A 14,819-nucleotide genomic window follows, 5' to 3' on the forward strand; every position below is an offset into this window, starting at 1 on the left:
GACAGGGTTAGAAAGAAAGGGTATAAAAGGCTCAAAAATTCAAAATAAATTCTAGGTTAAAAATTACAACCTTCGAAACCAGATTTATTTATAACGAACGCAACCTCTGCCCCAGTTTCTTTCTTGGGGATATTTTAATCGATTTTTCCTTTTTTATTTTTCAAAACTATGACCGAGCCGTGAAGCGCCTACATATCCTCTTTGAGGAATCAGGTCAAACGTAGTTCCCAATTCCTCTTTTTCATTTGATTTTTTTTTCATTATCATTTTTCTTTTCTCTTTTTCTTTTCTCATTTCTCCTTTCTTTTTGTCGTTTTTTTTCTCTCTTTTTTTCTTTTATTCTTCTTTTCCCGTTTTGTTGTTTTCTTTTCTTTCTTTTCTCTTAACTGCCATGCTTGCGTATTCCATTCGTTGCTACTAATTCCGAACGAGGGGTATGAAAGAAAATAAATAAGGCTCAAAAGGGGTAACGAAGGATAAAGTGTTTGGGTAGCAGAACAAAATGCCTTCGTCATTCCAGTCTTCAAAACATGCCAAGCGCAAACAACACAATTTAAACTTGTAGTCCCTTCTGATGGTGCTGGACTTGACAATTATGTTAAACGTCTGTTTGTTCATTTGTCACTTCTAAAGCACCGTTGGGTGACACTCTCTTTCTCATTATTGTGAACGAACCTCATGCCAATTTGGCGAATCTTGCTTTTAAACGGTTTTCTTTTTGTTTAACTTGTCCCAGTTCTACATGACTCGAGCTCTGAATAATCTCAAACCGTCCTTATTTTCTTTAAATGGATTGATCGCCTTTCTGGGGTTTTATGATTAACTTTAAAGACTAGGCCCAAACTGTGTGCACAGGTCACGTCCCTAGAATCGGCATGGAATCACAAAATGATAAAAGGACTAAACAAAAAGATGACTGGAAATAAATAGAAGACCGGATTTTGTATTAGAGTACCGGTGAAATGGTTTGAAAAAATAAAAACAAACCGGAATAAAAATCCTAAACAACCTGGACAAAACTTAAACAAACTGATATGACAAAAGGAAAAGATAAGAAGGTTTGACACAGGACAAAATCCACATTACAACCTTAATAATCCGGACAACAGAAATGACAACAAAATAAGCCACCAACTGCTTCTTTCTTGTTAACCAAGGAACGGAGCGTCCTCCCATTTTATCAAACTTGGCATCGTAGCCACTGAGCTTTGCATTAGTATTGCAATGACTTCAATATCATTACCCTTAATCAACAAGTTTCCAATAGGACTCGAATGCTTCTGTCATCAGGCCTGATCCCCGCAGAGTGTGCATCATGAGGTGCAAGTAAAGGATTCCGGGTGTCATTGTCCGTCTTACCACAAACCAACCACCTTAACTTATTTGCAAAACAAACAGGTTAGAATGGACTCAATCGGTCCTCATTATTGACAACATCTTTTCTTTTTCTTTTTTCTTATTTTCTTTTTTTCATTCTTCTTTTTTTTCTTTTCATTTTTTCATTCTTTTTTTTCATTCTCTTTTCTTTTTGCTTTTTTTTCATTTCATTTTTTTCGATTTTTTTCTTTTTCATTCTCCTTTTTTTTGCCCTTTTTTTTGTTGTGGTCGAATCTTATGGAGATTGCCTACGTATCATGACCCCGCATGAATCAGACCTTGCGTAGTTCGTGCCAATAAAAGATAAACAATAATAAACACATTTTTTTTTGGTATTTCCAACTTTCAAATTAAAACCAACTTGATTGCAAAAGTTTAAAAACTAGCCACACTATTGACAAGAGACAACAAACGGACTCGAAAATCAAACTAACTTGCATACTCTAATCAAAGAATTACCAACTCAAAACAGATAGCCAGTTCATTTCCCCGCTTGCTAAATGCAACCAAACGGTTATTATTTTCTAATGTGGCCCCTTCCAAATTTCATATAAATTTTGAGGTCGGGGAGGATTATTTTACGACACTTTACAAACCTGTCTATTCTTTTACGAAAATAACCTTTTGACAATTGAAAGATACTCTAAGGCTATTTCGGCAAGAACGGTTTAAAACGCGGCCGAAGCTGGCTCGGCTTATTTTGACCAAAAATCCAAACGGTATTCACCTGACCGTTGACTCTTTGTTTTTTTTTTCTTTTCAAAATTACAAAAACTGGTGTTCCAAACACGGCCTTCAGCGCCTCGGGGATGAAGATTTTTAAGGCTGTGTGGGTCAACTGGACCAAAAATCCTAAACATGACCCAAAGGTGGCTGTTTATGCAAAGTTAGCCTTCCGGCGTCCCTTTCGGGAACATTCGGCTATGTCTTGGTAAAACAGCGTCACCTGACTTCTTTATGACTCTTTTTATCATTTTTCAAATTAGAAAACTCAATATTGCAAGCACGACCTTTCAACGTCTCGGGGACGAAGATTTTTAAGGCTGTGTGGGTCAACTGGACCAAATCTTAAAATGACCCAAAGGTGGCTGTTTATGCAAAGTCAGCCTTCCGGCGTCCCTTTCGGGAACATTCGGCTATGTCTTGATAAAACAGCGTCACCCGACTTCTTTATGACAAAAACTAAAATTTGACATGTATTTTTTTTATTATTATTATTATTTGTTTTTTGGCTTTTTTAGCAAAAGGTGGGGTTGGACCCGATGAGGGTTGCCTACGTATCTCACATCCGGTGAGAATCAAACCCGCGTAGTTCGGGCAAATAAACTATTTTTGAGAAGACCCTTTTCCATTTTCTATTCTTTTTTCACAACAATCAAATAGACTATTATTTTTCATTCATAACAAACAAACAAATTAACGAAAAACATAAAACATTATTCCCTCTTTTTTTCATTTGTTTTCTTATTCTAAAGAAGAAGAAGAAAGTATTTTTCGGAATTTTACTTTTAATAAAAGAAATGCTTCTCAAAATGTTTTTGAATTTTAAATTTTCTTTTCAATTTTGAAAGAAGAGTCAAAATATTTTCGGTTTTTTTTTATTATATATATATATTTTAAAACAATTAGAAAGACTTTCTAAAGAAGTCAATAATGGAAAAAATATTTTTGGATTATTTTAATTTTGTCATTTTCATAAACAAATAAATAAAGCATATTTTAAAAACAAGACTCTTTTTTTTTCATTTTTATGGCAAGACAAACTATTTTCTTTTCTATTAATGTTTTTTTTTAAAAAAAAAAAAAAGAAAAAACAAGGCAAAACAATAATGATTTTTTCTGCTTTTCTTTTGCTTTAATAAAACAAACTAATAAGACATTTTTTTTTATTTTCTCAAAATTTCGGCAGAGTTTCGACACTACTTGGACATTTGTTTGTTTTCTAACAATAAGTAGTTATATCTCTACACTGTTATTTTCTCCTCTTTTTTCACTATTTTCTAATTTGTGGATGGTGATGAAAACATACACAATCTTTTTTTTTTTTGAATTTTCAATGTTTTATATATACATACATACATATATATATATATATATATATATATATATATATATATATATATATATATATATATATATATATATATATATATTTTATTTTTTATATTTTTATATTTTCAAAAATGCGGCATGGGGGACATAGGGAATTCCAAGACTTCTTGGATTCCGCAAATGTTCCCCATTTGCTCTTCCCAAAATATGAAGCGTGGGGGACGTAGGGAATTCCAAGAATTCTTGGATTCCACAAATGTTCCCCTTGTGCTTTTTTCCCAAAAATGAAGCGTGGGGGACATGTGGAATACCAAGGCTTCTTGAATTCCACAATGTTTCCCATGTGCTTAATTAACATAATAGCATGCTTATCAGAAATAGTGCAACTTTCTTATTAAACGTGATCAACATGATAAGGAGTGTCATTTGTCCGCAAATATCATTGGTCCGCCAAATGACCCATTCACCCTTGAATAAATACAACATGTAACACATAGGATGCCAAAGATGGTCTATTATTTTCAGGTTGCTTGTCCTAGACGGACCCAACCCCTGTGTTGAGTCCCCTAAGTCAAATGCACATGATGCAAATAAACGTTCCTACTAGGGATCCGGCATGTGGCTTTGTTATACTAAGTTCATAACCTGGGTATTTGTTCTAGACCTGGCTTACCCAAACGGACAGTTTGAGCCGAAGCGGGGGCAACGTACCGGGAGCACGAAAGTCTGCCCGGCCTAGTTACTTGTCCCAACTCCGTCTTATTTGGTATGACTTTAACAGAAAGGTGGGTCACGCGCACGTGTACACCATAAATTCAGAAGACTCAGAAAGAAGGGTTTCGTAGCAGTTTTATATACACAATTCAGATAATATTAAAGCGGTAAAAGCATCATTTAGCACATTAAGCATATATCATGTAAAAATCAGATAATAAATAAAGCCAAATAACAAAAATTATTCTAAGCTCGAATTCTTAACCCTGAACCAGTGGTTCTGGGTCATCGATATCCCCAGTGGAGTCGCCAGAGCTGTCACACCTCCTTTTTCCGCACCCGAGAGGGGGCAGGGGAGTTTTTTCCAATTAAAGGACAATCGAAACGGGATTTGTTTATTTATTTCAGAGTCGCCACTTGGGAGATTTAGGGTGTCCCAAGTCACCAATTTTAATCCCGAATCGAGGAAAAGAATGACTCCATATTACAGTCTGCGTACCAGAAATCCGGATAAGGAATTCTGTTAACCCGGGAGAAGGTGTTAGGCATTCCCGAGTTCCGTGGTTCTAGCACGGTCGCTCAACTGTTATATTTGGCTTATTTATCTGATTTTAAATACAATATGAACTTATGTGCAAGTTTTAACTCTTGACCGCTTTTTATCATTATTTTAAGGAATGTGAACATCGCTTAAAACATGTCTTTGGACTGCGTCACATGAAATGCACCCACAATCCGGAACATATTTTATTTGATGTTTTGGGATTTGGATCTGGGTCGCATGAAATGCACACCCAAGTTTTAAGAAAGTAGATCATTAAACACGCGCCTAAAGAGACTATCGTGTTGTTATTTTGGGAAGGCCGTGAAATTCGCTAAACGACCCTCCTAGATTCTAGATAATTTTAACACAAGTATTTACTGAGGGCCCCGCAATTTGTATTTTTATTCGGCGATGCTCATCTCATTCTTGTTTTTTTTTAAGGAATTTGCAACGTCATGGAAATGCATCTCCGACCACGTCACAATCAATGTACCCGTGATTAGAGACACATTTCGACTTCGTTGAGATTTGGATTTGGGTCACATAAATGTGCACCCGAGTTTAAGGAGAATAAATTATTGAAGGCGCGCCTAAAGCAACTAGCGCATTATTACTTTTGGGTAGGGCCGTGAAATTTGCTAAAACGGCCCGTCCCGGAATCTAAGTATTTATTATATACATTTAGAGGGCTCCGCAATCTGTACATTTTTTATTTGGCGAAGCTAGTCTCGTTTTATTTATTTATTTTTTTTTTTTTAAAAAGGATGCCATTTTTACGCCTTTAACAATACTAAACCTTACGGCTTCTTTACAACTAAAATCTCATAACTTGTCAAAAAATTAATAAAATGAGTTTAGTGAACGAGTGTTTCGGAAGTAGTAACAACAAGTACTAATGCTAATATTTTGTCCGAATGAACTAAGCAAAGGACCCCGAACAAATTAACGTCAAACTTGTGTCATAGAACAACTAGTCAAACTTAATTAAATGACATCAAATAAACAAGAATCACATAACGCAAAATGAGCAAAAATGCATACGATGAAAACATAAGCAGAAAATTATCATACCAATTTCTATATTGCATCTTCGAACATTTAACGTAACATTTCCTTATCTAATACTTGAGGTTTACTAACCTTTGAACCTCGGCAAACTCAGGACGACAAACACGACCCCGACGGAACTCAAGCCGGACCTCACTGGACGAGGAGCAACGACGAAACCTCGGACAAACACCTCGACGTACCGGACCTCGACGTATCGGACCTCGACGAACAGAAAGCTCGGACCCAAAGCTATCAACGACCAGAGATTGTTGGTTGTTGCTGTATTTTTCGACGCGTTCGACTGATACGAGGAGATGGAGCAGAAGGGATCATTTGGACCCTAAAAGAGGCTGCCGGTTGGTGGCAGTGGGTCGACTGGGCAGCGCGACGCCGGGAAAAGTAACAGCAGTCGCTGCTTGACGGAGGCTGGACACGGTGGAGGAAGCTGACGGACTGGTTTGTTGGAGCTAGGAGGAGGAGGAGTGGTCGTCCATGGCTGGATATGCAGGCAGTAGGTGGTTTGGACAGTAGGGTCGAGGACTGGACGACGAGGGGCTGGTGCGACGGGTTTTCTCGTCGAAGGGTGGTGGTTATGGCGTCGGGGTCGCTAACGGGGGTGGAAGGGTCATGGTGCAGGTGGTTTCATGGGGTAGCTGGGCTGTTTCGGACGTGAATTTTTGGACAGTCCGGTTTCGTTAGGTTTTTGGGGTGTTGATGGTGGTTTCACGATGGGAGGGTGATGGGGAAGGTGACTTGGGGTCGGTTTCCGGCGTCGGGGAAGGTGAGGGAGCTGAAGGTTTGTTGATGGGGGTCCTGTTTGGGCGTGACGGGGTAAGGGTTATTTTTGGTTTTTTTGGGACAGTAGGGTTTGTTCAGGAAGAAGAAGCATGAACAGTGCTTCTCTTCAAAAAATCTGTCAAAGTCCTCTCCGTCCTCCCTTTCAAAATGTTTCATCCGTGTTTTGTAATAGGTTTTGCCCAAAAAAATGAGCCCACGCGTGGTGGGGTTCGAGATTTGTGTCCCCCACGCGTGGTGGGGTTCCCCATGTGTCCTGGACCCGGTTTATTATGGGCTAGGTCCGAAATTAGGCCTAAAACCGGGTAGTTTGAATCCGAATATTATTCTTTTGCCCGGACCCGAAAAATAGGAACACGACGTTGCTTAACTAGTCCTATATAAGCAAAATAGCTACTAAAATAAGACTAATTATTTAAAACAAAACTATATTATTATTTTCTTAATATTTTTCAAGATTTAAAATAGCTACAAAATATTAATAAAACTATTTTTTTGTAATTTTCGTTTTTATATAAAGATAAAATATAAAGTAATATTTTTGCATTTTTTCCAAATTAAAATGACTACAAAACCTTAATAGAATTATATTTTTTGTAATTTTCGAAATTATATAAAGTACAAAAATAAAGTGCAATTTTTGATTTTTTCAAGTTTATGAGGGATACATAAACTAAAATTTATATATGTATTTTTGTGATTTTTTCTTTTTTGCAACGAAATAAAGTAAAAATAGTTAAAATGGCTATATTAGACCTAATTACATATTTATGCTAAAAAGGTGTGAAAATCCTCGGGGAGGGTCAAAAATCACGTGCTTACATAAGGAAAGACAACTTTTTCTTCTTCTAGGATGCTAACTTTTTGTTTTATTCACACATAACTCACACTTTGTTAGATCCTTTTCCAAACTTGGCATGTATTGTGCAAGATTCATCATTAACTTTGCCATAACTTGCATTGTTTCTTAAGATAGAAATAACTCGGCCAATTCAATTCACACCTATTTAAGCAGCCATCCTTTGGTATATATTTTCACGGTGCAAAATTCTTGGAGAGAAGCTATCTGCCACCTTTGTGCACTTGCGGTGAAATATTCACATCTCGCCATAGGAGAGTCCAAATCATGGGCGGCCTGATTCTATATAAAGCAGACTTAGAATGGGGCAATGTATAAAAAAATCAGATCTAAACTCCTTCTGGATCAATTGGAGTTAAATTTCGAAAATCATGATATGCTCGTCTGGCCTGTAAAGCTGACAGCATCGCGCACTCTCGCAAAAGGAATCATACTATGGTGTACGAGCGTCGAAAGCACAAGACGCTTGATTTTGCTAAAACAAGACACAGAGGGATGTAACATATCTATGAACCGGAGCAAAAATCCTTCTGTACCATCTTAGGTAATGTTTTTAATTTTTGTTTCAGGTGCTGCCGCGTTGATCTTTCGACTTTGTGTGTCTTCACAAAAAACTTCATATCTTGGTGTAAAAAAGTCGGAATCACGAGAGTTTGCGGATACAAAAACTAGGATCAGATTACTGCAACATACCAAAAATTTGAATTTAAATTCGCATTGTATTATCCCAGGTGAGCTTCCAAAACTTGGTCCAAATTCTATCGTGCTCGAAATTTCAGCTTTGCATGCTCTTGCTAAAAAAAATGCATATCTCAAGATAGGAGAATCCGAACTACGAGCTGTTTACACCATTGGCAAGAAGACTCGGTGATAGACACTATCTATAAAAGTTGAAGCTCCAGCCCTTTTGATCCAGATGCAACCAATTTTTGATCGATCAAGCGCTGAAATCGCGAGGATTGTTCGGGCAGCATACTTCTTCCCCCCCTCCCCCCCCTCACATTTTTTTCACTGCAGTCTTGGAGAATATGTACATGACGAGTTCTCCAATCATCCACATTGAAGCATCGTGTCATTGATACCAAGGGCTCCCAAAAAAATTTCTTTTGAAGGATTTTGAGAGAGTTCCAGAGATCTTGATGTCCCTAGGAAGATGCATTGCGAGCGAACCACTCGTCTCTTTGTTGCGGTTGGCAAGAGAGACACATGAAGTGTCCTTTCAACATCAGCGCCGAAATACCTACTCTTGGAGGCTCGAAGAGACCCTATCTCATCATTGGCGGGCATAATATGTACCATAGCGCATCGTTGTAGGCTGGCGAGGAAGACAACTGGAGTAGGCCTTTCCAGCTTCGGCAAGCATGCACCTGGCACATCTCTGCTGCTTTGACTTTATAGCATTTCATGCTCTTATTGAAAAAATTGTATCTCGACCTAGTTGTGTACAAACAGAAATTCAATTGATTCTGCAGAATCAAAACTTGTATCACAACGTCATATCCAAAACTCAGGGCCAAATTTCATCAAGACAGGCCGGAATGAACTTTCAAAGGCGATGCACAAGTCTGTCATTTCGGCTTTACAACACTGCATGCTGTCATTGGAATGCACATATCTCAAGCTAGGAACGTCTAAATTGCTAGCCGTCAATGCCACTGTAAAGAAGACTCAGATATAAGGAAATCACAAAAATATCACGGAAGGATTCCTAGCAGATTAGCCGCAACAATATTTTGAAATTGACCCATCTGTTTGCCGAACTTGCTATTCAGCTTTGTGCGCTTTTATGGAAAAATTTGTATCTCGATCTACGGGTGTCAAAAACATGATCCATCTATTCCTTTGGAAAGAAAACTATGATTCCTACAACACCTGAAATCATTGTTGACGAGATCTTCTCAAATTGGTCGCAACAATATTTTGAATTTCTCCCTGACATCTGCCGCACTTGCTTCTTAGCTTCGCATGCTCTCGTCAAAGAATCCATATCTCAAGTTAGGAGTGTCCAAATTGTGAGACGTCTAAGCCATAAGAAAGACAAGTTTGATACCCGCAATGTTTGAAAAATATCGTGGTAGAACATCATTTAGATTGGCCGCAATATCATTTTGAATTCGCTCATGATGTCTGCCTTGTTGTTTTTTTTAGCTTCGTGCACTCTCGTCAAGAAATTCATATCTCGAGCTTCGGGTGTCAGATTCACAAGCCGTTTGCGTCATTAGAAATAAAACACAGAGTGCAGGAACACCTGAAAGTATCATTGCATAATGCCTTTTGGACTGGCCGCAATAACTTCTTGAATTCATCTAGGTGTTTGCCATGCGTTTGTTTCTGCTTTGCGCACTCCTGTAGAAAATTTCATATCTCGAGTTAGGAGAGTCCAAATTGGGATCCGTTTGCACTGTTAGAAAGTATACTCATAGAGAGGAAATACGTATGAGTTTTGTGGAAGAAATTCTTTTGAGTTGGAAACAAAAAATTCTCAAAGTTCACCTAGCTGCAGTAACTTTCAGATTCGTGTAGTTCCGACAACAAAAATCGTATCTTGAGCTAGGAGCCTCCGAATCGCAAACAGATTGTGTTGTTGGAGACTAAACATCCAAATCTACAACATATAAAATGTTTGGGATAAAACGTCTTCCGGATGGACCACATTAGTTTTCCAAAATTGATCTCGTCATCCGTTGAGCTCGCTTCCCATCTCTATGCTCTATGAGTTGTCCTATGAATGTTGTTGTTTTCTTTAAATTGACTCTACATTCTTGAATATAGTAACTTTAGATATTGTGCTTCAAAAATCTTATCTCTTTATTTATTTCTTTTGCAGACTTGCAAAGAAGTTCAACGATTCCAGATATCAGTCTGAGATGTCATACAAGATGCGGAGTCACCCCTTCACCAACTGTTGCACTTGATTTGTTGACGGTCTTGAAGTTTATAAATGACGGCTCTCGTGGTGATTGAAGATTTTTTCAAGAGAGATGACTTCTTATATACGAGGCATTGATGATAGTGTATTAAAATGTGGAGACATCATATGAACTTGGAAGCATCATTCAAGACGAGTTGGCCAAAAGCCTATTTTACGATCATTTTCATGACTTAGGCTTTTGTATAGGAAAACGTCTAATTCCTTTTATCTCTACATTTTTTGATGTATCAACTTTTGTACTATTTAACCAATAAAATATCTTTTATACTTCAAAGCAAATCGTCTCTTTTCCTCATAGATATGTGCCTCTACACTTGAAAGAATTAATGTAATGATCCGATGACGCCAAACTCTTATTTTTCTAAAACTCATGCGACTGAACTTAGAATAAAACTCTAAGTTGCCTACGTACCTCGGTGAAGAGGATAAAGTCAAAATGTAGTTCAGAGGGGTGAGTTTTTTTTTATGTCCTAATTTTTGTCTAGGCCGCCTCTCGCAAGGTTTTCAACCTAGCTGATTTTTTTTTTTGCCTAGGCCGCCTCTTTCGAGGGTTTCAACCTAGCAGACTATTTTTTTTGGGTCGTACACAGTTTAGACTCATGCGGGCTAGGAGTATAGCAACATGCAGTTTAGGATCATGCATCAAGGAGCATTATGACTTGCAGTTTAGGCTCGTACATCGAGGAATGTAGGTGACTTTCATGGGAAGTACTGCTTCAGAAATTTTCCATTGATTGGACCAACTCTGAGACCATCCTTATCGACAATTTTGTATTCGCTGCTTGAATAGGGTTCCTTCACAATATATGGCCAATCCCATTTTGAGGTAAACTTGTCTCCTATGCATTTGTTGAGGATTATGGGTCGTCGAACGGCTAGGACTAAGTCTCCCACTTGGAATGATCGTGACTGCACTTTCTTGTTGAATGCTCTAGCTAGTCGAGCTTGATAGCACTCTAATTTTTGTTGTGCTTCTAGTCTTTTCTCATCTAAGGCCTCTAACTCTGCTAGGCGAAGTTGAGCACTCTCTTCGGATGTGAGCCCTTCTTGGATTACGATCTACAATAATGGAATTTGTTGCTCCAACGGAAGTACTGCTTCTGCGCCATACACCATAGAGTAAGCAGTTGCTTGTGTAGCAGTTCTGAAGGTTGTCCGATATGCCCACAAAGCTTCACCAATTTTCTCATGCCAGTCTCTCTTGTTCTTTGCAAAAACTTTTTTCAAAAGGTTACCAAACGTCTTGTTAAAAGCTTCAGCAAGGCTGTTGGCAGGTGCATCATACATTGAAGACGTATGTTTCTTGAAGTCGAACTTCTCGCACAGACTCTTCACGAGCTTGTTGTCAAATGGCGTTCCATTATCGGTGATTATGTATCTTGGTATGCCGTACCTAAAAATTATATATGACTTGATAAAATCGACAATAATCTCCTTTTTCACCTGAGTTGAGCAGCTTCGGCACATCTAGAGAAGTGGTCTGTAGCGGCCAATATGTAAATATGTCCCTTTGATGACTTTGGAAGCGGTCCAACAACGTCAAGTCCCATGCATCAAAAGGCCATGAAGTTACAGTTGGATGAAGAGGCTGGGGAGGTTGGTGTACGTAGTTGGCATGAAATTGACACGCTTGGCATCTTTTGGCATGATCCATGCAATCCTTAACCATTGTCGTCTAGTAGTAGCCCATCCTCTTGATACGAAAATGGATCTTGGGACCAAATTGGTGTGCCCCACATGAGCCAGAATGTGCTTCCTCCATCGCTTGGCAGGTTTCTTCTTTGTCAAGACATTGCAAGAATAATCCTCAAAGACCGTAAACTTCTTACTGAGATAATAGATGGCTTGCTCCTTCCTTCTTGTGATATCATGTTGCCCTAGTACGCAACCAAATGAATTCTCCAGTACCGTTAGATAAAGAATCAACGGTCGTCCTGGTTCATGTGGGACCAACGCAGGTGGGTTTGACAGATACCCCTTTATTTGGTTGAAGGCTTCCTGACATTCTGCCATCCATTCTACCGCAGCATCTTTCTTCAGTAGCTGAAAAATGGGTTCACAAGTCGTCGTGAGTTGAGCGATGAACCTGCTGATATAATTCAACCTTCCCAATAGACTCATTACTTCTGTTTTGTTCTTCGGCGGTGGCAATTCCTGGATGGATTTGACTTTTGACGGGTACAACTCAATGCCTCGCCGACTGACGATGAATCCCAACAGCTTTCCAGATGGAACACCAAATGCACATTTGGTCGGGTTGAGCTTAATGTCGTACCTTCGAAGTCTTTGGAAAAACTTCCTTAGGTCTGCCACGTGGTCTTCCTGATGCTTAGATTTTATGATCACATCATCTATGTACACCTCAATATCTTTGTGTATCATGTCATGAAACACCATAGTCATTGCTCTCATGTACGTTGCCCCAGTGTTTTTCAAGCCAAAAGGCATTACCTGGTAGCAATAAGTCCCCCACGGCGTAATGAATGCCGTCGTTTCCACATCTTCTTCATCCATCAGAATCTGATGATACCCAGCATAGCAAACTACAAAAGACCCGATCTCACGTCCGACACAATTATCGATCAAGATATGGATGTTGGGTAATGGAAAGTTGTCCTTGGGGCTTGCCCTATTCAAATTGCGGTAATCGACACAGACTCTGATCTTCCCATCTTTCTTCGGCACTAGCACCATATTAGCCAACCAATCAGGATATCGAGTGACCCGAATAACCTTTGCCTGCAGCTGCTTGGTTACTTCTTCTTTAATCTTCACACTCATATCTGTCTTGAACTTCCTCAATTTCTGCTTGACGGGAGGGCATGCCGGGTCAGTGGGCAATTTGTGAACCACTAGATCGGTGCTTAAGCTCGGCATGTCATCGTACGACCATGCAAAAACATCTTTGAATTCAATGAGTGCTTTGATTAGTTCCTTCCTGATGTTCGGCTCAATGTGGATGCTTATTTTGGTTTCCCTGACATCGTCTGCATCCCCTAAATTGACAGCTTCAGTGTCGTTCAAATTGGGCTTGGGTTTTTCTTCGAATTGGCTTAATTCTCTGTTTATCTCTTCAAAGGCTTCATCCTCATCGTATTCCAATTCATATCATAATCGACCTTTTGTACAATTAGTTCGGAATCAGATTGATTTTTTAGACTAGGTTAAAGATCCGTTGTGCATGCCATGTCATTAGAACCAGTATAAAGAGAACTCTTCAGAAAGAGAAAAGAAGAAAACAAAATTAAAACAAAATAAAGAGAGAAAACTTTCACTTTATTAAAATGCGGGATAACAGAGTTTCACGCTTTTGTCGAATACAAAAATAAAATAAAACTGGATTACAACTCTGGAATAATCCAGAAAATAAGAAAGAAAATCCAGAGCCTACTACCAAGACTCCCTCCGGGTAGGAAGAGGAGTAGCTGTCCAATTGTTGATATTGGCCCTAGGCCCCACAAACTGTATATCTGCCCTACTGGAACCTTCTCCAGCTTCTATCACGTTGACGTCGGCGAACAGCCTTTCAAAACCCTGATTCAAATCTCCATCTATCCCAATCAGAGGTCCGAGAATTTTGGGGACTGACAACCTTCTGATACCTGCTCTGACAAAGGATCTGAAAAGACGTGGAACTGGCTTGGGAAGAACCCAAACTTTCTTCTTCAACTTTCGGGCCCGCCTTACATCTGCTGCCGTAGGCTTGAATCCTAGCCCAAAAGTGTCCAGGTTCTTGGGCAAAGAAACTGGCTGGACCATACCTTGCATATCAACCCCCAAACCTTTTCCTGGTACAAACCCGCTGTTTAGCATTTCTGAGGCTACCATGAAGGTCGCAGCTGCAATCCTGGGAAGTGGAAGGTCCTCGCCTTCAGAAATTTTATCCACTGAAACCGCGTCGAAAACCTGGTACACCCATGGACCTTTGTCGTCATCAGTTTCTATGAATGGCACAACAGCATCACTCACAATGCCTGTACCGTCATCCCCGTGCACCACTATCTCCTGCCTGTCCCATTCAAATTTCACCATCTGGTGCAATGTAGAAGGCACTGCTTTGGCGACATGGATCCAAGGTCGCCCCAATAGAAAATTGTATGATACTGCCACGTCTACCACTTGGAATTCCATGGTGAATTCCACTGGACCAATGGTCAATCCCAGTATGATATCACCGACCGTGTCGGTACCACCTCCATCGAAACCTCGGATGCAGACGATGTTCCTGTGAATTTGGTCATGATCAACTTTCAGCTTGTTCAGAGTAGTCAAAGTACAGATGTTGGCACTTGATCCATTATCAATCAATACTCGGGTGACCACCGAGTCTTCGCATTTCACGGTCAAGTATAGTACTTTGTTGTGTTCTGTACCCTCTGCTGGCAATTCATCATCAGAAAACATCACTCGGTTTACCTCAAAGATTTTGTGCACTTTCCTCTCCAAGTGATTTACAGAGATTTTATCCGAAACATGGGCCTCGTTCAGGATTTTCA

The sequence above is a fragment of the Nicotiana tabacum genome, chromosome 7 (genome assembly GCF_000715075.1).
Source record: "Nicotiana tabacum cultivar K326 chromosome 7, ASM71507v2, whole genome shotgun sequence".
Taxonomy (NCBI): domain Eukaryota; kingdom Viridiplantae; phylum Streptophyta; class Magnoliopsida; order Solanales; family Solanaceae; genus Nicotiana; species Nicotiana tabacum.